At 68.4% G+C, this 23189-nt stretch overlaps 30 non-coding genes across 30 annotated transcripts; all 30 read right to left on the reverse strand.

The window, feature by feature from the left end:
* Positions 1-395: 395 nt before the first annotated feature.
* Positions 396-559, reverse strand: LOC132245068 (U1 spliceosomal RNA). The gene has a single exon (XR_009456899.1). It is a non-coding gene; the product is annotated as a U1 spliceosomal RNA (small nuclear RNA).
* A 621-nt stretch (positions 560-1180) lies between these two features.
* LOC132245185 (U1 spliceosomal RNA) lies at positions 1181-1344 on the reverse strand. Its single transcript, XR_009457017.1, has one exon. It is a non-coding gene; the product is annotated as a U1 spliceosomal RNA (small nuclear RNA).
* Positions 1345-1917: 573 nt separating this feature from the next.
* Positions 1918-2081, reverse strand: LOC132245069 (U1 spliceosomal RNA). The gene has a single exon (XR_009456900.1). It is a non-coding gene; the product is annotated as a U1 spliceosomal RNA (small nuclear RNA).
* A 621-nt stretch (positions 2082-2702) lies between these two features.
* LOC132245200 (U1 spliceosomal RNA) lies at positions 2703-2866 on the reverse strand. The gene has a single exon (XR_009457032.1). It is a non-coding gene; the product is annotated as a U1 spliceosomal RNA (small nuclear RNA).
* A 609-nt stretch (positions 2867-3475) lies between these two features.
* Positions 3476-3639, reverse strand: LOC132245071 (U1 spliceosomal RNA). Its single transcript, XR_009456902.1, has one exon. It is a non-coding gene; the product is annotated as a U1 spliceosomal RNA (small nuclear RNA).
* Positions 3640-4215: 576 nt separating this feature from the next.
* On the reverse strand, positions 4216-4379 carry LOC132245072 (U1 spliceosomal RNA). Its single transcript, XR_009456903.1, has one exon. It is a non-coding gene; the product is annotated as a U1 spliceosomal RNA (small nuclear RNA).
* A 609-nt stretch (positions 4380-4988) lies between these two features.
* LOC132245073 (U1 spliceosomal RNA) lies at positions 4989-5152 on the reverse strand. Its single transcript, XR_009456904.1, has one exon. It is a non-coding gene; the product is annotated as a U1 spliceosomal RNA (small nuclear RNA).
* Positions 5153-5728: 576 nt separating this feature from the next.
* On the reverse strand, positions 5729-5892 carry LOC132245074 (U1 spliceosomal RNA). Its single transcript, XR_009456905.1, has one exon. It is a non-coding gene; the product is annotated as a U1 spliceosomal RNA (small nuclear RNA).
* Positions 5893-6513: 621 nt separating this feature from the next.
* On the reverse strand, positions 6514-6677 carry LOC132245230 (U1 spliceosomal RNA). Its single transcript, XR_009457061.1, has one exon. It is a non-coding gene; the product is annotated as a U1 spliceosomal RNA (small nuclear RNA).
* Positions 6678-7250: 573 nt separating this feature from the next.
* On the reverse strand, positions 7251-7414 carry LOC132245075 (U1 spliceosomal RNA). Its single transcript, XR_009456906.1, has one exon. It is a non-coding gene; the product is annotated as a U1 spliceosomal RNA (small nuclear RNA).
* Positions 7415-8035: 621 nt separating this feature from the next.
* On the reverse strand, positions 8036-8199 carry LOC132245231 (U1 spliceosomal RNA). The gene has a single exon (XR_009457062.1). It is a non-coding gene; the product is annotated as a U1 spliceosomal RNA (small nuclear RNA).
* A 573-nt stretch (positions 8200-8772) lies between these two features.
* Positions 8773-8936, reverse strand: LOC132245076 (U1 spliceosomal RNA). The gene has a single exon (XR_009456907.1). It is a non-coding gene; the product is annotated as a U1 spliceosomal RNA (small nuclear RNA).
* Positions 8937-9557: 621 nt separating this feature from the next.
* LOC132245078 (U1 spliceosomal RNA) lies at positions 9558-9721 on the reverse strand. The gene has a single exon (XR_009456908.1). It is a non-coding gene; the product is annotated as a U1 spliceosomal RNA (small nuclear RNA).
* A 627-nt stretch (positions 9722-10348) lies between these two features.
* On the reverse strand, positions 10349-10512 carry LOC132245232 (U1 spliceosomal RNA). The gene has a single exon (XR_009457063.1). It is a non-coding gene; the product is annotated as a U1 spliceosomal RNA (small nuclear RNA).
* A 573-nt stretch (positions 10513-11085) lies between these two features.
* LOC132245079 (U1 spliceosomal RNA) lies at positions 11086-11249 on the reverse strand. The gene has a single exon (XR_009456909.1). It is a non-coding gene; the product is annotated as a U1 spliceosomal RNA (small nuclear RNA).
* Positions 11250-11876: 627 nt separating this feature from the next.
* On the reverse strand, positions 11877-12040 carry LOC132245173 (U1 spliceosomal RNA). Its single transcript, XR_009457005.1, has one exon. It is a non-coding gene; the product is annotated as a U1 spliceosomal RNA (small nuclear RNA).
* A 624-nt stretch (positions 12041-12664) lies between these two features.
* LOC132245080 (U1 spliceosomal RNA) lies at positions 12665-12828 on the reverse strand. Its single transcript, XR_009456910.1, has one exon. It is a non-coding gene; the product is annotated as a U1 spliceosomal RNA (small nuclear RNA).
* Positions 12829-13437: 609 nt separating this feature from the next.
* Positions 13438-13601, reverse strand: LOC132245081 (U1 spliceosomal RNA). The gene has a single exon (XR_009456911.1). It is a non-coding gene; the product is annotated as a U1 spliceosomal RNA (small nuclear RNA).
* A 576-nt stretch (positions 13602-14177) lies between these two features.
* On the reverse strand, positions 14178-14341 carry LOC132245083 (U1 spliceosomal RNA). Its single transcript, XR_009456914.1, has one exon. It is a non-coding gene; the product is annotated as a U1 spliceosomal RNA (small nuclear RNA).
* A 627-nt stretch (positions 14342-14968) lies between these two features.
* Positions 14969-15132, reverse strand: LOC132245233 (U1 spliceosomal RNA). The gene has a single exon (XR_009457064.1). It is a non-coding gene; the product is annotated as a U1 spliceosomal RNA (small nuclear RNA).
* Positions 15133-15705: 573 nt separating this feature from the next.
* Positions 15706-15869, reverse strand: LOC132245084 (U1 spliceosomal RNA). The gene has a single exon (XR_009456915.1). It is a non-coding gene; the product is annotated as a U1 spliceosomal RNA (small nuclear RNA).
* Positions 15870-16490: 621 nt separating this feature from the next.
* On the reverse strand, positions 16491-16654 carry LOC132245234 (U1 spliceosomal RNA). Its single transcript, XR_009457065.1, has one exon. It is a non-coding gene; the product is annotated as a U1 spliceosomal RNA (small nuclear RNA).
* Positions 16655-17227: 573 nt separating this feature from the next.
* LOC132245085 (U1 spliceosomal RNA) lies at positions 17228-17391 on the reverse strand. Its single transcript, XR_009456916.1, has one exon. It is a non-coding gene; the product is annotated as a U1 spliceosomal RNA (small nuclear RNA).
* Positions 17392-18012: 621 nt separating this feature from the next.
* Positions 18013-18176, reverse strand: LOC132245086 (U1 spliceosomal RNA). Its single transcript, XR_009456917.1, has one exon. It is a non-coding gene; the product is annotated as a U1 spliceosomal RNA (small nuclear RNA).
* A 624-nt stretch (positions 18177-18800) lies between these two features.
* Positions 18801-18964, reverse strand: LOC132245087 (U1 spliceosomal RNA). Its single transcript, XR_009456918.1, has one exon. It is a non-coding gene; the product is annotated as a U1 spliceosomal RNA (small nuclear RNA).
* Positions 18965-19591: 627 nt separating this feature from the next.
* Positions 19592-19755, reverse strand: LOC132245088 (U1 spliceosomal RNA). Its single transcript, XR_009456920.1, has one exon. It is a non-coding gene; the product is annotated as a U1 spliceosomal RNA (small nuclear RNA).
* A 624-nt stretch (positions 19756-20379) lies between these two features.
* On the reverse strand, positions 20380-20543 carry LOC132245089 (U1 spliceosomal RNA). Its single transcript, XR_009456921.1, has one exon. It is a non-coding gene; the product is annotated as a U1 spliceosomal RNA (small nuclear RNA).
* Positions 20544-21119: 576 nt separating this feature from the next.
* On the reverse strand, positions 21120-21283 carry LOC132245090 (U1 spliceosomal RNA). Its single transcript, XR_009456922.1, has one exon. It is a non-coding gene; the product is annotated as a U1 spliceosomal RNA (small nuclear RNA).
* A 576-nt stretch (positions 21284-21859) lies between these two features.
* On the reverse strand, positions 21860-22023 carry LOC132245091 (U1 spliceosomal RNA). The gene has a single exon (XR_009456923.1). It is a non-coding gene; the product is annotated as a U1 spliceosomal RNA (small nuclear RNA).
* A 621-nt stretch (positions 22024-22644) lies between these two features.
* Positions 22645-22808, reverse strand: LOC132245092 (U1 spliceosomal RNA). Its single transcript, XR_009456924.1, has one exon. It is a non-coding gene; the product is annotated as a U1 spliceosomal RNA (small nuclear RNA).
* Positions 22809-23189: the final 381 nt, after the last annotated feature.

Below are 23189 nucleotides of genomic sequence, written 5' to 3' on the forward strand. Positions count from 1 at the left end.
TCCCTGGCCCTGCAACAGGCAGGCAGAGACCACAAATGCCCCAGGGCCACAGCTCGGCGGGCGGGCCACGAACGTCATCCTCCTCGTCATCGTCAAGGTTGTCTTTGTGGGCGGCCTGGGCCTGGGCCTGGGCCTGGGCCTGGCCCTTGCCCGCCAGCCAACCGCCCCCTGGTGGTAGCTCCAAAGGCCTCCAAGGAGCCCGGCGGGCGGGTGCTCAGCTTGCAGGCCACCTTTCCCCGACCCTACCTTCTGAGGAGGCGGCGGCGGCGGCGGCGACGTCCGACGAAAGCTGTATCCTGCCCTGTGCCGTGCCACATGCCAAGAGCCAGTCTCTGCAAGGCCGGGGCCGGTCCCACCCGCCACTGCTGCTTTTAGCATCGCGCAAGCAAGGCAGGCGGGGGAAAGCGCGCACGCAGTCCCCCACTACCACAAATTATGCAGTCGAGTTTCCCGCATTTGGGGAAATCGCAGGGGTCAGCATGCCCGGAGTGCAAGGGGCAGGCCTCGCCCTGGGTAGCCCGCCTACGTGGTCACGGTGCTTCCCCTGCCAGGTAAGTATGCCCAGCTAGGCCCTGGCACAGGGTCCCTCCCAGCCCTGCGCCCCTCCGCAAGCCTGGCGAGCACAGCCAAGCCCTCCGCTCCCTTCCCTTCACGCTCGCCCGCAACCCCCTTCCCCACCACGCTGCATCCCCCAGAGCCCTGCCTCCCCTGGCCAGTCGCCTGCGTCCTCCCCGTCCCTGGCCCTGCAACAGGCAGGCAGAGACCACAAATGCCCCAGGGCCACAGCTCGGCGGGCGGGCCATGAACGTCATCCTCCTCGTCATCGTCACGGTTGTCTTTGTCGGCGGCCTGGGCCTGGGCCTGGGCCTGGGCCTGGGCCTGGTCTTGGTCTTGGTCTTGGGCCTGGGCCTGGGCCTGGGCCTGGCCCTTGCCAGTCAGCCAGCCGCCCCCTGGTGGCAGCTGCAAAGGCCTCCAAGGAGCCCGGCGGGCGGGTGCTCAGCTTGCAGGCCACCTTTCCCCGACCCTACCTTCTGAGGAGGCGGCGGCGGCGGCCACGACGACGTCCGACCAAAGCTGTATCCTGCTCTGTGCCGTACCACATGCCAAGAGCCAGTCTCTGCAAGGCCGGGGCCGGTCCCACCCTCCACTGCTGCTTTTAGCACCGCGCAAGCAAGGCAGGCGGGGGAAAGCGCGCACGCAGTCCCCCACTACCACAAATTATGCAGTCGAGTTTCCCGCATTTGGGGAAATCGCAGGGGTCAGCATGCCCGGAGTGCAAGGGGCAGGCCTCGCCCTGGGTAGCCCGCCTACGTGGTCACGGTGCTTCCTCTGCCAGGTAAGTATGCCCAGCTAGGCCCTGGCACAGGGTCCCTCCCAGCCCTGCGCCCCTCCGCAGGCCTGGCGAGCACAGCCAAGCCCTCCGCTCCCTTCCCTTCACGCTCGCCCGCAACCCCCTTCCCCACCACGCTGCATCCCCCAGAGCCCTGCCTCCCCTGGCCAGTCGCCTGCGTCCTCCCCGTCCCTGGCCCTGCAACAGGCAGGCAGAGACCACAAATGCCCCAGGGCCACAGCTCGGCGGGCGGGCCACGAACGTCATCCTCCTCGTCATCGTCAAGGTTGTCTTTGTGGGCGGCCTGGGCCTGGGCCTGGGCCTGGGCCTGGCCCTTGCCCGCCAGCCAACCGCCCCCTGGTGGTAGCTCCAAAGGCCTCCAAGGAGCCCGGCGGGCGGGTGCTCAGCTTGCAGGCCACCTTTCCCCGACCCTACCTTCTGAGGAGGCGGCGGCGGCGGCGACGACGACGTCCGACGAAAGCTGTATCCTGCCCTGTGCCGTGCCACATGCCAAGAGCCAGTCTCTGCAAGGCCGGGGCCGGTCCCACCCTCCACTGCTGCTTTTAGCATCGCGCAAGCAAGGCAGGCGGGGGAAAGCGCGCACGCAGTCCCCCACTACCACAAATTATGCAGTCGAGTTTCCCGCATTTGGGGAAATCGCAGGGGTCAGCATGCCCGGAGTGCAAGGGGCAGGCCTCGCCCTGGGTAGCCCGCCTACGTGGTCACGGTGCTTCCCCTGCCAGGTAAGTATGCCCAGCTAGGCCCTGGCACAGGGTCCCTCCCAGCCCTGCGCCCCTCCGCAGGCCTGGCGAGCACAGCCAAGCCCTCCGCTCCCTTCCCTTCACGCTCGCCCGCAACCCCCTTCCCCACCACGCTGCATCCCCCAGAGCCCTGCCTCCCCTGGCCAGTCGCCTGCGTCCTCCCCGTCCCTGGCCCTGCAACAGGCAGGCAGAGACCACAAATGCCCCAGGGCCACAGCTCGGCGGGCGGGCCACGAACGTCATCCTCCTCGTCATCGTCACGGTTGTCTTTGTCGGCGGCCTGGGCCTGGGCCTGGGCCTGGGCCTGGGCCTGGTCTTGGTCTTGGTCTTGGGCCTGGGCCTGAGCCTGGGCCTGGCCCTTGCCAGTCAGCCAGCCGCCCCCTGGTGGCAGCTGCAAAGGCCTCCAAGGAGCCCGGCGGGCGGGTGCTCAGCTTGCAGGCCACCTTTCCCTGACCCTACCTTCTGAGGAGGCGGCAGCGGCGGCGACGACGACGTCCGACGAAAGCTGTATCCTGCCCTGTGCCGTACCACATGCCAAGAGCCAGTCTCTGCAAGGCCGGGGCCGGTCCCAGCCTCCACTGCTGCTTTTAGCACCACGCAAGCAAGGCAGGCGGGGGAAAGCACGCACGCAGTCCCCCACTACCACAAATTATGCAGTCGAGTTTCCCGCATTTGGGGAAATCGCAGGGGTCAGCATGCCCGGAGTGCAAGGGGCAGGCCTCGCCCTGGGTAGCCCGCCTACGTGGTCACGGTGCTTCCCCTGCCAGGTAAGTATGCCCAGCTAGGCCCTGGCACAGGGTCCCTCCCAGCCCTGCGCCCCTCCGCAGGCCTGGCGAGCACAGCCAAGCCCTCCGCTCCCTTCCCTTCACGCTCGCCCGCAACCCCCTTCCCCACCACGCTGCATCCCCCAGAGCCCTGCCTCCCCTGGCCAGTCGCCTGCGTCCTCCCCGTCCCTGGCCCTGCAACAGGCAGGCAGAGACCACAAATGCCCCAGGGCCACAGCTCGGCGGGCGGGACACGAACGTCATCCTCCTCGTCATCGTCACGGTTGTCTTTGTCGGCGGCCTGGGCCTGGGCCTGGGCCTGGGCCTGGTCTTGGTCTTGGGCCTGGGCCTGGGCCTGGGCCTGGGCCTGGCCCTTGCCAGTCAGCCAGCCGCCCCCTGGTGGCAGCTGCAAAGGCCTCCAAGGAGCCCGGCGGGCGGGTGCTCAGCTTGCAGGCCACCTTTCCCCGACCCTACCTTCTGAGGAGGCGGCGGCGGCGGCGACGTCCGACGAAAGCTGTATCCTGCCCTGTGCCGTACCACATGCCAAGAGCCAGTCTCTGCAACGCCGGGGCCGGTCCCACCCTCCACTGCTGCTTTTAGAACCGCGCAAGCAAGGCAGGCGGGGGAAAGCGCGCACGCAGTCCCCCACTACCACAAATTATGCAGTCGAGTTTCCCGCATTTGGGGAAATCGCAGGGGTCAGCATGCCCGGAGTGCAAGGGGCAGGCCTCGCCCTGGGTAGCCCGCCTACGTGGTCACGGTGCTTCCCCTGCCAGGTAAGTATGCCCAGCCAAGCCCTGGCACAGGGTCCCTCCCAGCCCTGCGCCCCTCCGAAGGCCTGGCGAGCACAGCCAAGCCCTCCGCTCCCTTCCCTTCACGCTCGCCCGCAACCCCCTTCCCCACCACGCTGCATCCCCCAGAGCCCTGCCTCCCCTGGCCAGTCGCCTGCGTCCTCCCCGTCCCTGGCCCTGCAACAGGCAGGCAGAGACCACAAATGCCCCAGGGCCACAGCTCGGTGGGCGGGCCACGAACGTCATCCTCCTCGTCATCGTCACGGTTGTCTTTGTGGGCGGCCTGGGCCTGGGCCTGGGCCTGGGCCTGGCCCTTGCCCGCCAGCCAACCGCCCCCTGGTGGTAGCTCCAAAGGCCTCCAAGGAGCCCGGCGGGCAGGTGCTCAGCTTGCAGGCCACCTTTCCCCGATTCTACCTTCTGAGGAGGCGGCGGCGGCGGCGACGACGACGACGTCCGACGAAAGCTGTATCCTGCCCTGTGCCGTACCACATGCCAAGAGCCAGTCTCTGCAACGCCGGGGCCGGTCCCACCCTCCACTGCTGCTTTTAGCACCGCGCAAGCAAGGCAGGCGGGGGAAAGCGCGCACGCAGTCCCCCACTACCACAAATTATGCAGTCGAGTTTCCCGCATTTGGGGAAATCGCAGGGGTCAGCATGCCCGGAGTGCAAGGGGCAGGCCTCGCCCTGGGTAGCCCGCCTACGTGGTCACGGTGCTTCCCCTGCCAGGTAAGTATGCCCAGCTAGGCCCTGGCACAGGGTCCCTCCCAGCCCTGCGCCCCTCCGCAGGCCTGGCGAGCACAGCCAAGCCCTCCGCTCCCTTCCCTTCACGCTCGCCCGCAACCCCCTTCCCCACCACGCTGCATCCCCCAGAGCCCTGCCTCCCCTGGCCAGTCGCCTGCGTCCTCCCCGTCCCTGGCCCTGCAACAGGCAGGCAGAGACCACAAATGCCCCAGGGCCACAGCTCGGCGGGCGGGCCACGAACGTCATCCTCCTCGTCATCGTCACGGTTGTCTTTGTCGGCGGCCTGGGCCTGGGCCTGGGCCTGGGCCTGGTCTTGGTCTTGGGCCTGGGCCTGGGCCTGGGCCTGGGCCTGGCCCTTGCCAGTCAGCCAGCCGCCCCCTGGTGGCAGCTGCAAAGGCCTCCAAGGAGCCCGGCGGGCGGGTGCTCAGCTTGCAGGCCACCTTTCCCCGACCCTACCTTCTGAGGAGGCGGCGGCGGCGGCGACGTCCGACGAAAGCTGTATCCTGCCCTGTGCCGTACCACATGCCAAGAGCCAGTCTCTGCAACGCCGGGGCCGGTCCCACCCTCCACTGCTGCTTTTAGAACCGCGCAAGCAAGGCAGGCGGGGGAAAGCGCGCACGCAGTCCCCCACTACCACAAATTATGCAGTCGAGTTTCCCGCATTTGGGGAAATCGCAGGGGTCAGCATGCCCGGAGTGCAAGGGGCAGGCCTCGCCCTGGGTAGCCCGCCTACGTGGTCACGGTGCTTCCCCTGCCAGGTAAGTATGCCCAGCCAAGCCCTGGCACAGGGTCCCTCCCAGCCCTGCGCCCCTCCGAAGGCCTGGCGAGCACAGCCAAGCCCTCCGCTCCCTTCCCTTCACGCTCGCCCGCAACCCCCTTCCCCACCACGCTGCATCCCCCAGAGCCCTGCCTCCCCTGGCCAGTCGCCTGCGTCCTCCCCGTCCCTGGCCCTGCAACAGGCAGGCAGAGACCACAAATGCCCCAGGGCCACAGCTCGGTGGGCGGGCCACGAACGTCATCCTCCTCGTCATCGTCACGGTTGTCTTTGTGGGCGGCCTGGGCCTGGGCCTGGGCCTGGGCCTGGCCCTTGCCCGCCAGCCAACCGCCCCCTGGTGGTAGCTCCAAAGGCCTCCAAGGAGCCCGGCGGGCAGGTGCTCAGCTTGCAGGCCACCTTTCCCCGATTCTACCTTCTGAGGAGGCGGCGGCGGCGGCGACGACGACGACGTCCGACGAAAGCTGTATCCTGCCCTGTGCCGTACCACATGCCAAGAGCCAGTCTCTGCAACGCCGGGGCCGGTCCCACCCTCCACTGCTGCTTTTAGCACCGCGCAAGCAAGGCAGGCGGGGGAAAGCGCGCACGCAGTCCCCCACTACCACAAATTATGCAGTCGAGTTTCCCGCATTTGGGGAAATCGCAGGGGTCAGCATGCCCGGAGTGCAAGGGGCAGGCCTCGCCCTGGGTAGCCCGCCTACGTGGTCACGGTGCTTCCCCTGCCAGGTAAGTATGCCCAGCTAGGCCCTGGCACAGGGTCCCTCCCAGCCCTGCGCCCCTCCGCAGGCCTGGCGAGCACAGCCAAGCCCTCCGCTCCCTTCCCTTCACGCTCGCCCGCAACCCCCTTCCCCACCACGCTGCATCCCCCAGAGCCCTGCCTCCCCTGGCCAGTCGCCTGCGTCCTCCCCGTCCCTGGCCCTGCAACAGGCAGGCAGAGACCACAAATGCCCCAGGGCCACAGCTCGGCGGGCGGGCCACGAACGTCATCCTCCTCGTCATCGTCACGGTTGTCTTTGTCGGCGGCCTGGGCCTGGGCCTGGGCCTGGGCCTGGTCTTGGTCTTGGTCTTGGGCCTGGGCCTGGGCCTGGGCCTGGGCCTGGCCCTTGCCAGTCAGCCAGCCGCCCCCTGGTGGCAGCTGCAAAGGCCTCCAAGGAGCCCGGCGGGCGGGTGCTCAGCTTGCAGGCCACCTTTCCCCGACCCTGACTTCTGAGGAGGCGGCGGCGGCAGCGACGACGACGTCCGACGAAAGCTGTATCCTGCTCTGTGCCGTACCACATGCCAAGAGCCAGTCTCTGCAAGGCCGGGGCCGGTCCCACCCTCCACTGCTGCTTTTAGCACCGCGCAAGCAAGGCAGGCGGGGGAAAGCGCGCACGCAGTCCCCCACTACCACAAATTATGCAGTCGAGTTTCCCGCATTTGGGGAAATCGCATGGGTCAGCATGCCCGGAGTGCAAGGGGCAGGCCTCGCCCTGGGTAGCCCGCCTACGTGGTCACGGTGCTTCCCCTGCCAGGTAAGTATGCCCAGCTAGGCCCTGGCACAGGGTCCCTCCCAGCCCTGCGCCCCTCCGAAGGCCTGGCGAGCACAGCCAAGCCCTCCGCTCCCTTCCCTTCACGCTCGCCCGCAACCCCCTTCCCCACCACGCTGCATCCCCCAGAGCCCTGCCTCCCCTGGCCAGTCGCCTGCGTCCTCCCCGTCCCTGGCCCTGCAACAGGCAGGCAGAGACCACAAATGCCCCAGGGCCACAGCTCGGTGGGCGGGCCACGAACGTCATCCTCCTCGTCATCGTCACGGTTGTCTTTGTGGGCGGCCTGGGCCTGGGCCTGGGCCTGGGCCTGGCCCTTGCCCGCCAGCCAACCGCCCCCTGGTGGTAGCTCCAAAGGCCTCCAAGGAGCCCGGCGGGCAGGTGCTCAGCTTGCAGGCCACCTTTCCCCGACCCTACCTTCTGAGGAGGCGGCGGCAGCGGCGACGACGACGTCCGACGAAAGCTGTATCCCGCCCTGTGCCGTGCCACATGCCAAGAGCCAGTCTCTGCAAGGCCGGGGCCGGTCCCACCCTCCACTGCTGCTTTTAGCATCGCGCAAGCAAGGCAGGCGGGGGAAAGCGCGCACGCAGTCCCCCACTACCACAAATTATGCAGTCGAGTTTCCCGCATTTGGGGAAATCGCAGGGGTCAGCATGCCCGGAGTGCAAGGGGCAGGCCTCGCCCTGGGTAGCCCGCCTACGTGGTCACGGTGCTTCCCCTGCCAGGTAAGTATGCCCAGCTAGGCCCTGGCACAGGGTCCCTCCCAGCCCTGCGCCCCTCCGCAGGCCTGGCGAGCACAGCCAAGCCCTCCGCTCCCTTCCCTTCACGCTCGCCCGCAACCCCCTTCCCCACCACGCTGCATCCCCCAGAGCCCTGCCTCCCCTGGCCAGTCGCCTGCGTCCTCCCCGTCCCTGGCCCTGCAACAGGCAGGCAGAGACCACAAATGCCCCAGGGCCACAGCTCGGCGGGCGGGCCACGAACGTCATCCTCCTCGTCATCGTCACGGTTGTCTTTGTCGGCGGCCTGGGCCTGGGCCTGGGCCTGGGCCTGGTCTTGGTCTTGGTCTTGGGCCTGGGCCTGGGCCTGGGCCTGGGCCTGGCCCTTGCCAGTCAGCCAGCCGCCCCCTGGTGGCAGCTGCAAAGGCCTCCAAGGAGCCCGGCGGGCGGGTGCTCAGCTTGCAGGCCACCTTTCCCCGACCCTGACTTCTGAGGAGGCGGCGGCGGCAGCGACGACGACGTCCGACGAAAGCTGTATCCTGCTCTGTGCCGTACCACATGCCAAGAGCCAGTCTCTGCAAGGCCGGGGCCGGTCCCACCCTCCACTGCTGCTTTTAGCACCGCGCAAGCAAGGCAGGCGGGGGAAAGCGCGCACGCAGTCCCCCACTACCACAAATTATGCAGTCGAGTTTCCCGCATTTGGGGAAATCGCATGGGTCAGCATGCCCGGAGTGCAAGGGGCAGGCCTCGCCCTGGGTAGCCCGCCTACGTGGTCACGGTGCTTCCCCTGCCAGGTAAGTATGCCCAGCTAGGCCCTGGCACAGGGTCCCTCCCAGCCCTGCGCCCCTCCGAAGGCCTGGCGAGCACAGCCAAGCCCTCCGCTCCCTTCCCTTCACGCTCGCCCGCAACCCCCTTCCCCACCACGCTGCATCCCCCAGAGCCCTGCCTCCCCTGGCCAGTCGCCTGCGTCCTCCCCGTCCCTGGCCCTGCAACAGGCAGGCAGAGACCACAAATGCCCCAGGGCCACAGCTCGGTGGGCGGGCCACGAACGTCATCCTCCTCGTCATCGTCACGGTTGTCTTTGTGGGCGGCCTGGGCCTGGGCCTGGGCCTGGGCCTGGCCCTTGCCCGCCAGCCAACCGCCCCCTGGTGGTAGCTCCAAAGGCCTCCAAGGAGCCCGGCGGGCAGGTGCTCAGCTTGCAGGCCACCTTTCCCCGACCCTACCTTCTGAGGAGGCGGCGGCAGCGGCGACGACGACGTCCGACGAAAGCTGTATCCCGCCCTGTGCCGTGCCACATGCCAAGAGCCAGTCTCTGCAAGGCCGGGGCCGGTCCCACCCTCCACTGCTGCTTTTAGCATCGCGCAAGCAAGGCAGGCGGGGGAAAGCGCGCACGCAGTCCCCCACTACCACAAATTATGCAGTCGAGTTTCCCGCATTTGGGGAAATCGCAGGGGTCAGCATGCCCGGAGTGCAAGGGGCAGGCCTCGCCCTGGGTAGCCCGCCTACGTGGTCACGGTGCTTCCCCTGCCAGGTAAGTATGCCCAGCTAGGCCCTGGCACAGGGTCCCTCCCAGCCCTGCGCCCCTCCGCAGGCCTGGCGAGCACAGCCAAGCCCTCCGCTCCCTTCCCTTCACGCTCGCCCGCAACCCCCTTCCCCACCACGCTGCATCCCCCAGAGCCCTGCCTCCCCTGGCCAGTCGCCTGCGTCCTCCCCGTCCCTGGCCCTGCAACAGGCAGGCAGAGACCACAAATGCCCCAGGGCCACAGCTCGGCGGGCGGGCCACGAACGTCATCCTCCTCGTCATCGTCACGGTTGTCTTTGTCGGCGGCCTGGGCCTGGGCCTGGGCCTGGGCCTGGTCTTGGTCTTGGTCTTGGGCCTGGGCCTGGGCCTGGGCCTGGGCCTGGCCCTTGCCAGTCAGCCAGCCGCCCCCTGGTGGCAGCTGCAAAGGCCTCCAAGGAGCCCGGCGGGCGGGTGCTCAGCTTGCAGGCCACCTTTCCCCGACCCTACCTTCTGAGGAGGCGGCGGCGGCGGCGACGACGACGTCCGACGAAAGCTGTATCCTGCCCTGTGCCGTACCACATGCCAAGAGCCAGTCTCTGCAACGCCGGGGCCGGTCCCACCCTCCACTGCTGCTTTTAGCACCGCGCAAGCAAGGCAGGCGGGGGAAAGCGCGCACGCAGTCCCCCACTACCACAAATTATGCAGTCGAGTTTCCCGCATTTGGGGAAATCGCAGGGGTCAGCATGCCCGGAGTGCAAGGGGCAGGCCTCGCCCTGGGTAGCCCGCCTACGTGGTCACGGTGCTTCCCCTGCCAGGTAAGTATGCCCAGCTAGGCCCTGGCACAGGGTCCCTCCCAGCCCTGCGCCCCTCCGCAGGCCTGGCGAGCACAGCCAAGCCCTCCGCTCCCTTCCCTTCACGCTCGCCCGCAACCCCCTTCCCCACCACGCTGCATCCCCCAGAGCCCTGCCTCCCCTGGCCAGTCGCCTGCGTCCTCCCCGTCCCTGGCCCTGCAACAGGCAGGCAGAGACCACAAATGCCCCAGGGCCACAGCTCGGCGGGCGGGCCACGAACGTCATCCTCCTCGTCATCGTCACGGTTGTCTTTGTCGGCGGCCTGGGCCTGGGCCTGGGCCTGGGCCTGGTCTTGGTCTTGGTCTTGGTCTTGGGCCTGGGCCTGGGCCTGGGCCTGGGCCTGGCCCTTGCCAGTCAGCCAGCCGCCCCCTGGTGGCAGCTGCAAAGGCCTCCAAGGAGCCCGGCGGGCGGGTGCTCAGCTTGCAGGCCACCTTTCCCCGACCCTGACTTCTGAGGAGGCGGCGGCGGCAGCGACGACGACGTCCGACGAAAGCTGTATCCTGCTCTGTGCCGTACCACATGCCAAGAGCCAGTCTCTGCAAGGCCGGGGCCGGTCCCACCCTCCACTGCTGCTTTTAGCACCGCGCAAGCAAGGCAGGCGGGGGAAAGCGCGCACGCAGTCCCCCACTACCACAAATTATGCAGTCGAGTTTCCCGCATTTGGGGAAATCGCATGGGTCAGCATGCCCGGAGTGCAAGGGGCAGGCCTCGCCCTGGGTAGCCCGCCTACGTGGTCACGGTGCTTCCCCTGCCAGGTAAGTATGCCCAGCTAGGCCCTGGCACAGGGTCCCTCCCAGCCCTGCGCCCCTCCGAAGGCCTGGCGAGCACAGCCAAGCCCTCCGCTCCCTTCCCTTCACGCTCGCCCGCAACCCCCTTCCCCACCACGCTGCATCCCCCAGAGCCCTGCCTCCCCTGGCCAGTCGCCTGCGTCCTCCCCGTCCCTGGCCCTGCAACAGGCAGGCAGAGACCACAAATGCCCCAGGGCCACAGCTCGGTGGGCGGGCCACGAACGTCATCCTCCTCGTCATCGTCACGGTTGTCTTTGTGGGCGGCCTGGGCCTGGGCCTGGGCCTGGGCCTGGCCCTTGCCCGCCAGCCAACCGCCCCCTGGTGGTAGCTCCCAAGGCCTCCAAGGAGCCCGGCGGGCAGGTGCTCAGCTTGCAGGCCACCTTTCCCCGACCCTACCTTCTGAGGAGGCGGCGGCAGCGGCGACGACGACGTCCGACGAAAGCTGTATCCCGCCCTGTGCCGTGCCACATGCCAAGAGCCAGTCTCTGCAAGGCCGGGGCCGGTCCCACCCTCCACTGCTGCTTTTAGCATCGCGCAAGCAAGGCAGGCGGGGGAAAGCGCGCACGCAGTCCCCCACTACCACAAATTATGCAGTCGAGTTTCCCGCATTTGGGGAAATCGCAGGGGTCAGCATGCCCGGAGTGCAAGGGGCAGGCCTCGCCCTGGGTAGCCCGCCTACGTGGTCACGGTGCTTCCCCTGCCAGGTAAGTATGCCCAGCTAGGCCCTGGCACAGGGTCCCTCCCAGCCCTGCGCCCCTCCGCAGGCCTGGCGAGCACAGCCAAGCCCTCCGCTCCCTTCCCTTCACGCTCGCCCGCAACCCCCTTCCCCACCACGCTGCATCCCCCAGAGCCCTGCCTCCCCTGGCCAGTCGCCTGCGTCCTCCCCGTCCCTGGCCCTGCAACAGGCAGGCAGAGACCACAAATGCCCCAGGGCCACAGCTCGGCGGGCGGGCCACGAACGTCATCCTCCTCGTCATCGTCACGGTTGTCTTTGTCGGCGGCCTGGGCCTGGGCCTGGGCCTGGGCCTGGGCCTGGGCCTGGTCTTGGTCTTGGTCTTGGGCCTGGGCCTGGGCCTGGGCCTGGCCCTTGCCAGTCAGCCAGCCGCCCCCTGGTGGCAGCTGCAAAGGCCTCCAAGGAGCCCGGCGGGCGGGTGCTCAGCTTGCAGGCCACCTTTCCCCGACCCTACCTTCTGAGGAGGCGGCGGCGGCAGCGACGACGACGTCCGACGAAAGCTGTATCCTGCCCTGTGCCGTACCACATGCCAAGAGCCAGTCTCTGCAAGGCCGGGGCCGGTCCCACCCTCCACTGCTGCTTTTAGCACCGCGCAAGCAAGGCAGGCAGGGGAAAGCGCGCACGCAGTCCCCCACTACCACAAATTATGCAGTCGAGTTTCCCGCATTTGGGGAAATCGCAGGGGTCAGCATGCCCGGAGTGCAAGGGGCAGGCCTCGCCCTGGGTAGCCCGCCTACGTGGTCACGGTGCTTCCCCTGCCAGGTAAGTATGCCCAGCTAGGCCCTGGCACAGGGTCCCTCCCAGCCCTGCGCCCCTCCGCAGGCCTGGCGAGCACAGCCAAGCCCTCCGCTCCCTTCCCTTCACGCTCGCCCGCAACCCCCTTCCCCACCACGCTGCATCCCCCAGAGCCCTGCCTCCCCTGGCCAGTCGCCTGCGTCCTCCCCGTCCCTGGCCCTGCAACAGGCAGGCAGAGACCACAAATGCCCCAGGGCCACAGCTCGGCGGGCGGGCCACGAACGTCATCCTCCTCGTCATCGTCACGGTTGTCTTTGTCGGCGGCCTGGGCCTGGGCCTGGGCCTGGGCCTGGTCTTGGTCTTGGTCTTGGGCCTGGGCCTGGGCCTGGGCCTGGGCCTGGCCCTTGCCAGTCAGCCAGCCGCCCCCTGGTGGCAGCTGCAAAGGCCTCCAAGGAGCCCGGCGGGCGGGTGCTCAGCTTGCAGGCCACCTTTCCCCGACCCTACCTTCTGAGGAGGCGGCGGCGGCGGCGACGACGACGACGTCCGACCAAAGCTGTATCCTGCCCTGTGCCGTACCACATGCCAAGAGCCAGTCTCTGCAACTCCGGGGCCGGTCCCACCCTCCACTGCTGCTTTTAGCACCGCGCAAGCAAGGCAGGCGGGGGAAAGCGCGCACGCAGTCCCCCACTACCACAAATTATGCAGTCGAGTTTCCCGCATTTGGGGAAATCGCAGGGGTCAGCATGCCCGGAGTGCAAGGGGCAGGCCTCGCCCTGGGTAGCCCGCCTACGTGGTCACGGTGCTTCCCCTGCCAGGTAAGTATGCCCAGCTAGGCCCTGGCACAGGGTCCCTCCCAGCCCTGCGCCCCTCCGCAGGCCTGGCGAGCACAGCCAAGCCCTCCGCTCCCTTCCCTTCACGCTCGCCCGCAACCCCCTTCCCCACCACGCTGCATCCCCCAGAGCCCTGCCTCCCCTGGCCAGTCGCCTGCGTCCTCCCCGTCCCTGGCCCTGCAACAGGCAGGCAGAGACCACAAATGCCCCAGGGCCACAGCTCGGCGGGCGGGCCACGAACGTCATCCTCCTCGTCATCGTCACGGTTGTCTTTGTCGGCGGCCTGGGCCTGGGCCTGGGCCTGGGCCTGGTCTTGGTCTTGGGCCTGGGCCTGGGCCTGGGCCTGGGCCTGGCCCTTGCCAGTCAGCCAGCCGCCCCCTGGTGGCAGCTGCAAAGGCCTCCAAGGAGCCCGGCGGGCGGGTGCTCAGCTTGCAGGCCACCTTTCCCCGACCCTACCTTCTGAGGAGGCGGCGGCGGCGGCGACGTCCGACGAAAGCTGTATCCTGCCCTGTGCCGTACCACATGCCAAGAGCCAGTCTCTGCAACGCCGGGGCCGGTCCCACCCTCCACTGCTGCTTTTAGAACCGCGCAAGCAAGGCAGGCGGGGGAAAGCGCGCACGCAGTCCCCCACTACCACAAATTATGCAGTCGAGTTTCCCGCATTTGGGGAAATCGCAGGGGTCAGCATGCCCGGAGTGCAAGGGGCAGGCCTCGCCCTGGGTAGCCCGCCTACGTGGTCACGGTGCTTCCCCTGCCAGGTAAGTATGCCCAGCCAAGCCCTGGCACAGGGTCCCTCCCAGCCCTGCGCCCCTCCGAAGGCCTGGCGAGCACAGCCAAGCCCTCCGCTCCCTTCCCTTCACGCTCGCCCGCAACCCCCTTCCCCACCACGCTGCATCCCCCAGAGCCCTGCCTCCCCTGGCCAGTCGCCTGCGTCCTCCCCGTCCCTGGCCCTGCAACAGGCAGGCAGAGACCACAAATGCCCCAGGGCCACAGCTCGGTGGGCGGGCCACGAACGTCATCCTCCTCGTCATCGTCACGGTTGTCTTTGTGGGCGGCCTGGGCCTGGGCCTGGGCCTGGGCCTGGCCCTTGCCCGCCAGCCAACCGCCCCCTGGTGGTAGCTCCAAAGGCCTCCAAGGAGCCCGGCGGGCAGGTGCTCAGCTTGCAGGCCACCTTTCCCCGATTCTACCTTCTGAGGAGGCGGCGGCGGCGGCGACGACGACGACGTCCGACGAAAGCTGTATCCTGCCCTGTGCCGTACCACATGCCAAGAGCCAGTCTCTGCAACGCCGGGGCCGGTCCCACCCTCCACTGCTGCTTTTAGCACCGCGCAAGCAAGGCAGGCGGGGGAAAGCGCGCACGCAGTCCCCCACTACCACAAATTATGCAGTCGAGTTTCCCGCATTTGGGGAAATCGCAGGGGTCAGCATGCCCGGAGTGCAAGGGGCAGGCCTCGCCCTGGGTAGCCCGCCTACGTGGTCACGGTGCTTCCCCTGCCAGGTAAGTATGCCCAGCTAGGCCCTGGCACAGGGTCCCTCCCAGCCCTGCGCCCCTCCGCAGGCCTGGCGAGCACAGCCAAGCCCTCCGCTCCCTTCCCTTCACGCTCGCCCGCAACCCCCTTCCCCACCACGCTGCATCCCCCAGAGCCCTGCCTCCCCTGGCCAGTCGCCTGCGTCCTCCCCGTCCCTGGCCCTGCAACAGGCAGGCAGAGACCACAAATGCCCCAGGGCCACAGCTCGGCGGGCGGGCCACGAACGTCATCCTCCTCGTCATCGTCACGGTTGTCTTTGTCGGCGGCCTGGGCCTGGGCCTGGGCCTGGGCCTGGTCTTGGTCTTGGTCTTGGTCTTGGGCCTGGGCCTGGGCCTGGGCCTGGGCCTGGCCCTTGCCAGTCAGCCAGCCGCCCCCTGGTGGCAGCTGCAAAGGCCTCCAAGGAGCCCGGCGGGCGGGTGCTCAGCTTGCAGGCCACCTTTCCCCGACCCTGACTTCTGAGGAGGCGGCGGCGGCAGCGACGACGACGTCCGACGAAAGCTGTATCCTGCTCTGTGCCGTACCACATGCCAAGAGCCAGTCTCTGCAAGGCCGGGGCCGGTCCCACCCTCCACTGCTGCTTTTAGCACCGCGCAAGCAAGGCAGGCGGGGGAAAGCGCGCACGCAGTCCCCCACTACCACAAATTATGCAGTCGAGTTTCCCGCATTTGGGGAAATCGCATGGGTCAGCATGCCCGGAGTGCAAGGGGCAGGCCTCGCCCTGGGTAGCCCGCCTACGTGGTCACGGTGCTTCCCCTGCCAGGTAAGTATGCCCAGCTAGGCCCTGGCACAGGGTCCCTCCCAGCCCTGCGCCCCTCCGAAGGCCTGGCGAGCACAGCCAAGCCCTCCGCTCCCTTCCCTTCACGCTCGCCCGCAACCCCCTTCCCCACCACGCTGCATCCCCCAGAGCCCTGCCTCCCCTGGCCAGTCGCCTGCGTCCTCCCCGTCCCTGGCCCTGCAACAGGCAGGCAGAGACCACAAATGCCCCAGGGCCACAGCTCGGTGGGCGGGCCACGAACGTCATCCTCCTCGTCATCGTCACGGTTGTCTTTGTGGGCGGCCTGGGCCTGGGCCTGGGCCTGGGCCTGGCCCTTGCCCGCCAGCCAACCGCCCCCTGGTGGTAGCTCCAAAGGCCTCCAAGGAGCCCGGCGGGCAGGTGCTCAGCTTGCAGGCCACCTTTCCCCGACCCTACCTTCTGAGGAGGCGGCGGCAGCGGCGACGACGACGTCCGACGAAAGCTGTATCCCGCCCTGTGCCGTGCCACATGCCAAGAGCCAGTCTCTGCAAGGCCGGGGCCGGTCCCACCCTCCACTGCTGCTTTTAGCATCGCGCAAGCAAGGCAGGCGGGGGAAAGCGCGCACGCAGTCCCCCACTACCACAAATTATGCAGTCGAGTTTCCCGCATTTGGGGAAATCGCAGGGGTCAGCATGCCCGGAGTGCAAGGGGCAGGCCTCGCCCTGGGTAGCCCGCCTACGTGGTCACGGTGCTTCCCCTGCCAGGTAAGTATGCCCAGCTAGGCCCTGGCACAGGGTCCCTCCCAGCCCTGCGCCCCTCCGCAGGCCTGGCGAGCACAGCCAAGCCCTCCGCTCCCTTCCCTTCACGCTCGCCCGCAACCCCCTTCCCCACCACGCTGCATCCCCCAGAGCCCTGCCTCCCCTGGCCAGTCGCCTGCGTCCTCCCCGTCCCTGGCCCTGCAACAGGCAGGCAGAGACCACAAATGCCCCAGGGCCACAGCTCGGCGGGCGGGCCACGAACGTCATCCTCCTCGTCATCGTCACGGTTGTCTTTGTCGGCGGCCTGGGCCTGGGCCTGGGCCTGGGCCTGGTCTTGGTCTTGGTCTTGGGCCTGGGCCTGGGCCTGGGCCTGGGCCTGGCCCTTGCCAGTCAGCCAGCCGCCCCCTGGTGGCAGCTGCAAAGGCCTCCAAGGAGCCCGGCGGGCGGGTGCTCAGCTTGCAGGCCACCTTTCCCCGACCCTGACTTCTGAGGAGGCGGCGGCGGCAGCGACGACGACGTCCGACGAAAGCTGTATCCTGCTCTGTGCCGTACCACATGCCAAGAGCCAGTCTCTGCAAGGCCGGGGCCGGTCCCACCCTCCACTGCTGCTTTTAGCACCGCGCAAGCAAGGCAGGCGGGGGAAAGCGCGCACGCAGTCCCCCACTACCACAAATTATGCAGTCGAGTTTCCCGCATTTGGGGAAATCGCATGGGTCAGCATGCCCGGAGTGCAAGGGGCAGGCCTCGCCCTGGGTAGCCCGCCTACGTGGTCACGGTGCTTCCCCTGCCAGGTAAGTATGCCCAGCTAGGCCCTGGCACAGGGTCCCTCCCAGCCCTGCGCCCCTCCGAAGGCCTGGCGAGCACAGCCAAGCCCTCCGCTCCCTTCCCTTCACGCTCGCCCGCAACCCCCTTCCCCACCACGCTGCATCCCCCAGAGCCCTGCCTCCCCTGGCCAGTCGCCTGCGTCCTCCCCGTCCCTGGCCCTGCAACAGGCAGGCAGAGACCACAAATGCCCCAGGGCCACAGCTCGGTGGGCGGGCCACGAACGTCATCCTCCTCGTCATCGTCACGGTTGTCTTTGTGGGCGGCCTGGGCCTGGGCCTGGGCCTGGGCCTGGCCCTTGCCCGCCAGCCAACCGCCCCCTGGTGGTAGCTCCCAAGGCCTCCAAGGAGCCCGGCGGGCAGGTGCTCAGCTTGCAGGCCACCTTTCCCCGACCCTACCTTCTGAGGAGGCGGCGGCAGCGGCGACGACGACGTCCGACGAAAGCTGTATCCCGCCCTGTGCCGTGCCACATGCCAAGAGCCAGTCTCTGCAAGGCCGGGGCCGGTCCCACCCTCCACTGCTGCTTTTAGCATCGCGCAAGCAAGGCAGGCGGGGGAAAGCGCGCACGCAGTCCCCCACTACCACAAATTATGCAGTCGAGTTTCCCGCATTTGGGGAAATCGCAGGGGTCAGCATGCCCGGAGTGCAAGGGGCAGGCCTCGCCCTGGGTAGCCCGCCTACGTGGTCACGGTGCTTCCCCTGCCAGGTAAGTATGCCCAGCTAGGCCCTGGCACAGGGTCCCTCCCAGCCCTGCGCCCCTCCGCAGGCCTGGCGAGCACAGCCAAGCCCTCCGCTCCCTTCCCTTCACGCTCGCCCGCAACCCCCTTCCCCACCACGCTGCATCCCCCAGAGCCCTGCCTCCCCTGGCCAGTCGCCTGCGTCCTCCCCGTCCCTGGCCCTGCAACAGGCAGGCAGAGACCACAAATGCCCCAGGGCCACAGCTCGGCGGGCGGGCCACGAACGTCATCCTCCTCGTCATCGTCACGGTTGTCTTTGTCGGCGGCCTGGGCCTGGGCCTGGGCCTGGGCCTGGTCTTGGTCTTGGTCTTGGGCCTGGGCCTGGGCCTGGGCCTGGGCCTGGCCCTTGCCAGTCAGCCAGCCGCCCCCTGGTGGCAGCTGCAAAGGCCTCCAAGGAGCCCGGCGGGCGGGTGCTCAGCTTGCAGGCCACCTTTCCCCGACCCTACCTTCTGAGGAGGCGGCGGCGGCGGCGACGACGACATCCGACGAAAGCTGTATCCTGCCCTGTGCCGTACCACATGCCAAGAGCCAGTCTCTGCAACGCCGGGGCCGGTCCCACCCTCCACTGCTGCTTTTAGCACCGCGCAAGCAAGGCAGGCGGGGGAAAGCGCGCACGCAGTCCCCCACTACCACAAATTATGCAGTCGAGTTTCCCGCATTTGGGGAAATCGCAGGGGTCAGCATGCCCGGAGTGCAAGGGGCAGGCCTCGCCCTGGGTAGCCCGCCTACGTGGTCACGGTGCTTCCCCTGCCAGGTAAGTATGCCCAGCTAGGCCCTGGCACAGGGTCCCTCCCAGCCCTGCGCCCCTCCGCAGGCCTGGCGAGCACAGCCAAGCCCTCCGCTCCCTTCCCTTCACGCTCGCCCGCAACCCCCTTCCCCACCACGCTGCATCCCCCAGAGCCCTGCCTCCCCTGGCCAGTCGCCTGCGTCCTCCCCGTCCCTGGCCCTGCAACAGGCAGGCAGAGACCACAAATGCCCCAGGGCCACAGCTCGGCGGGCGGGCCACGAACGTCATCCTCCTCGTCATCGTCACGGTTGTCTTTGTCGGCGGCCTGGGCCTGGGCCTGGGCCTGGGCCTGGTCTTGGTCTTGGTCTTGGGCCTGGGCCTGGGCCTGGGCCTGGGCCTGGCCCTTGCCAGTCAGCCAGCCGCCCCCTGGTGGCAGCTGCAAAGGCCTCCAAGGAGCCCGGCGGGCGGGTGCTCAGCTTGCAGGCCACCTTTCCCCGACCCTACCTTCTGAGGAGGCGGCGGCGGCGGCGACGACGACGACGTCCGACCAAAGCTGTATCCTGCCCTGTGCCGTACCACATGCCAAGAGCCAGTCTCTGCAACTCCGGGGCCGGTCCCACCCTCCACTGCTGCTTTTAGCACCGCGCAAGCAAGGCAGGCGGGGGAAAGCGCGCACGCAGTCCCCCACTACCACAAATTATGCAGTCGAGTTTCCCGCATTTGGGGAAATCGCAGGGGTCAGCATGCCCGGAGTGCAAGGGGCAGGCCTCGCCCTGGGTAGCCCGCCTACGTGGTCACGGTGCTTCCCCTGCCAGGTAAGTATGCCCAGCTAGGCCCTGGCACAGGGTCCCTCCCAGCCCTGCGCCCCTCCGCAGGCCTGGCGAGCACAGCCAAGCCCTCCGCTCCCTTCCCTTCACGCTCGCCCGCAACCCCCTTCCCCACCACGCTGCATCCCCCAGAGCCCTGCCTCCCCTGGCCAGTCGCCTGCGTCCTCCCCGTCCCTGGCCCTGCAACAGGCAGGCAGAGACCACAAATGCCCCAGGGCCACAGCTCGGCGGGCGGGCCACGAACGTCATCCTCCTCGTCATCGTCACGGTTGTCTTTGTCGGCGGCCTGGGCCTGGGCCTGGGCCTGGGCCTGGTCTTGGTCTTGGTCTTGGTCTTGGGCCTGGGCCTGGGCCTGGGCCTGGGCCTGGCCCTTGCCCGCCAGCCAACCGCCCCCTGGTGGTAGCTCCAAAGGCCTCCAAGGAGCCCGGCGGGCGGGTGCTCAGCTTGCAGGCCACCTTTCCCCGACCCTACCTTCTGAGGAGGCGGCGGCGGCAGCGACGACGACGTCCGACGAAAGCTGTATCCTGCCCTGTGCCGTACCACATGCCAAGAGCCAGTCTCTGCAACGCCGGGGCCGGTCCCACCCTCCACTGCTGCTTTTAGCACCGCGCAAGCAAGGCAGGCGGGGGAAAGCGCGCACGCAGTCCCCCACTACCACAAATTATGCAGTCGAGTTTCCCGCATTTGGGGAAATCGCAGGGGTCAGCATGCCCGGAGTGCAAGGGGCAGGCCTCGCCCTGGGTAGCCCGCCTACGTGGTCACGGTGCTTCCCCTGCCAGGTAAGTATGCCCAGCTAGGCCCTGGCACAGGGTCCCTCCCAGCCCTGCGCCCCTCCGCAGGCCTGGCGAGCACAGCCAAGCCCTCCGCTCCCTTCCCTTCACGCTCGCCCGCAACCCCCTTCCCCACCACGCTGCATCCCCCAGAGCCCTGCCTCCCCTGGCCAGTCGCCTGCGTCCTCCCCGTCCCTGGCCCTGCAACAGGCAGGCAGAGACCACAAATGCCACAGGGCCACAGCTCGGCGGGCGGGCCACGAACGTCATCCTCCTCGTCATCGTCACGGTTGTCTTTGTCGGCGGCCTGGGCCTGGGCCTGGGCCTGGGCCTGGTCTTGGTCTTGGTCTTGGTCTTTGGCCTGGGCCTGGGCCTGGGCCTGGGCCTGGCCCTTGCCAGTCAGCCAGCCGCCCCCTGGTGGCAGCTGCAAAGGCCTCCAAGGAGCCCGGAGGGCGGGTGCTCAGCTTGCAGGCCACCTTTCCCCAACCCTACCTTCTGAGGAGGCGGCGGCGGCGGCGACGACGTCCGACGAAAGCTGTATCCTGCTCTGTGCCGTACCACATGCCAAGAGCCAGTCTCTGCAAGGCCGGGGCCGGTCCCACCCTCCACTGCTGCTTTTAGCACCGCGCAAGCAAGGCAGGCGGGGGAAAGCGCGCACGCAGTCCCCCACTACCACAAATTATGCAGTCGAGTTTCCCGCATTTGGGGAAATCGCAGGGGTCAGCATGCCCGGAGTGCAAGGGGCAGGCCTCGCCCTGGGTAGCCCGCCTACGTGGTCACGGTGCTTCCCCTGCCAGGTAAGTATGCCCAGCTAGGCCCTGGCACAGGGTCCCTCCCAGCCCTGCGCCCCTCCGCAGGCCTGGCGAGCACAGCCAAGCCCTCCGCTCCCTTCCCTTCACGCTCGCCCGCAACCCCCTTCCCCACCACGCTGCATCCCCCAGAGCCCTGCCTCCCCTGGCCAGTCGCCTGCGTCCTCCCCGTCCCTGGCCCTGCAACAGGCAGGCAGAGACCACAAATGCCCCAGGGCCACAGCTCGGCGGGCGGGCCACGAACGTCATCCTCCTCGTCATCGTCACGGTTGTCTTTGTGGGCGGCCTGGGCCTGGGCCTGGGCCTGGGCCTGGCCCTTGCCCGCCAGCCAACCGCCCCCTGGTGGTAGCTCCAAAGGCCTCCAAGGAGCCCGGCGGGCAGGTGCTCAGCTTGCAGGCCACCTTTCCCCGATTCTACCTTCTGAGGAGGCGGCGGCGGCGGCGACGACGACGACGTCCGACGAAAGCTGTATCCTGCCCTGTGCCGTACCACATGCCAAGAGCCAGTCTCTGCAACGCCGGGGCCGGTCCCACCCTCCACTGCTGCTTTTAGCACCGCGCAAGCAAGGCAGGCGGGGGAAAGCGCGCACGCAGTCCCCCACTACCACAAATTATGCAGTCGAGTTTCCCGCATTTGGGGAAATCGCAGGGGTCAGCATGCCCGGAGTGCAAGGGGCAGGCCTCGCCCTGGGTAGCCCGCCTACGTGGTCACGGTGCTTCCCCTGCCAGGTAAGTATGCCCAGCTAGGCCCTGGCACAGGGTCCCTCCCAGCCCTGCGCCCCTCCGCAGGCCTGGCGAGCACAGCCAAGCCCTCCGCTCCCTTCCCTTCACGCTCGCCCGCAACCCCCTTCCCCACCACGCTGCATCCCCCAGAGCCCTGCCTCCCCTGGCCAGTCGCCTGCGTCCTCCCCGTCCCTGGCCCTGCAACAGGCAGGCAGAGACCACAAATGCCCCAGGGCCACAGCTCGGCGGGCGGGCCACGAACGTCATCCTCCTCGTCATCGTCACGGTTGTCTTTGTGGGCGGCCTGGGCCTGGGCCTGGGCCTGGGCCTGGCCCTTGCCCGCCAGCCAACCGCCCCCTGGTGGTAGCTCCAAAGGCCTCCAAGGAGCCCGGCGGGCAGGTGCTCAGCTTGCAGGCCACCTTTCCCCGATTCTACCTTCTGAGGAGGCGGCGGCGGCGGCGACGACGACGACGTCCGACGAAAGCTGTATCCTGCCCTGTGCCGTACCACATGCCAAGAGCCAGTCTCTGCAACGCCGGGGCCGGTCCCACCCTCCACTGCTGCTTTTAGCACCGCGCAAGCAAGGCAGGCGGGGGAAAGCGCGCACGCAGTCCCCCACTACCACAAATTATGCAGTCGAGTTTCCCGCATTTGGGGAAATCGCAGGGGTCAGCATGCCCGGAGTGCAAGGGGCAGGCCTCGCCCTGGGTAGCCCGCCTACGTGGTCACGGTGCTTCCCCTGCCAGGTAAGTATGCCCATCTAGGCCCTGGCACAGGGTCCCTCCCAGCCCTGCGCCCCTCCGCAGGCCTGGCGAGCACAGCCAAGCCCTCCGCTCCCTTCCCTTCACGCTCGCCCGCAACCCCCTTCCCCACCACGCTGCATCCCCCAGAGCCCTGCCTCCCCTGGCCAGTCGCCTGCGTCCTCCCCGTCCCTGGCCCTGCAACAGGCAGGCAGAGACCACAAATGCCCCAGGGCCACAGCTCGGCGGGCGGGCCACGAACGTCATCCTCCTCGTCATCGTCACGGTTGTCTTTGTCGGCGGCCTGGGCCTGGGCCTGGGCCTGGGCCTGGGCCTGGTCTTGGTCTTGGTCTTGGGCCTGGGCCTGGGCCTGGGCCTGGCCCTTGCCAGTCAGCCAGCCGCCCCCTGGTGGCAGCTGCAAAGGCCTCCAAGGAGCCCGGCGGGCGGGTGCTCAGCTTGCAGGCCACCTTTCCCCGACCCTACCTTCTGAGGAGGCGGCGGCGGCGGCGACGACGACGTCCGACGAAAGCTGTATCCTGCTCTGTGCCGTACCACATGCCAAAAGCCAGTCTCTGCAAGGCCGGGGCCGGTCCCACCCTCCACTGCTGCTTTTAGCACCGCGCAAGCAAGGCAGGCGGGGGAAAGCGCGCACGCAGTCCCCCACTACCACAAATTATGCAGTCGAGTTTCCCGCATTTGGGGAAATCGCAGGGGTCAGCATGCCCGGAGTGCAAGGGGCAGGCCTCGCCCTGGGTAGCCCGCCTACGTGGTCACGGTGCTTCCCCTGCCAGGTAAGTATGCCCAGCTAGGCCCTGGCACAGGGTCCCTCCCAGCCCTGCGCCCCTCCGCAGGCCTGGCGAGCACAGCCAAGCCCTCCGCTCCCTTCCCTTCACGCTCGCCCGCAACCCCCTTCCCCACCACGCTGCATCCCCCAGAGCCCTGCCTCCCCTGGCTAGTCGCCTGCGTCCTCCCCGTCCCTGGCCCTGCAACAGGCAGGCAGAGACCACAAATGCCCCAGGGCCACAGCTCGGCGGGCGGGCCACGAACGTCATCCTCCTCGTCATCGTCAAGGTTGTCTTTGTGGGCGGCCTGGGCCTGGGCCTGGGCCTGGGCCTGGCCCTTGCCCGCCAGCCAACCGCCCCCTGGTGGTAGCTCCAAAGGCCTCCAAGGAGCCCGGCGG

The sequence above is a fragment of the Alligator mississippiensis genome, chromosome 14 (genome assembly GCF_030867095.1).
Source record: "Alligator mississippiensis isolate rAllMis1 chromosome 14, rAllMis1, whole genome shotgun sequence".
Lineage (NCBI taxonomy): Eukaryota > Metazoa > Chordata > Crocodylia > Alligatoridae > Alligator > Alligator mississippiensis.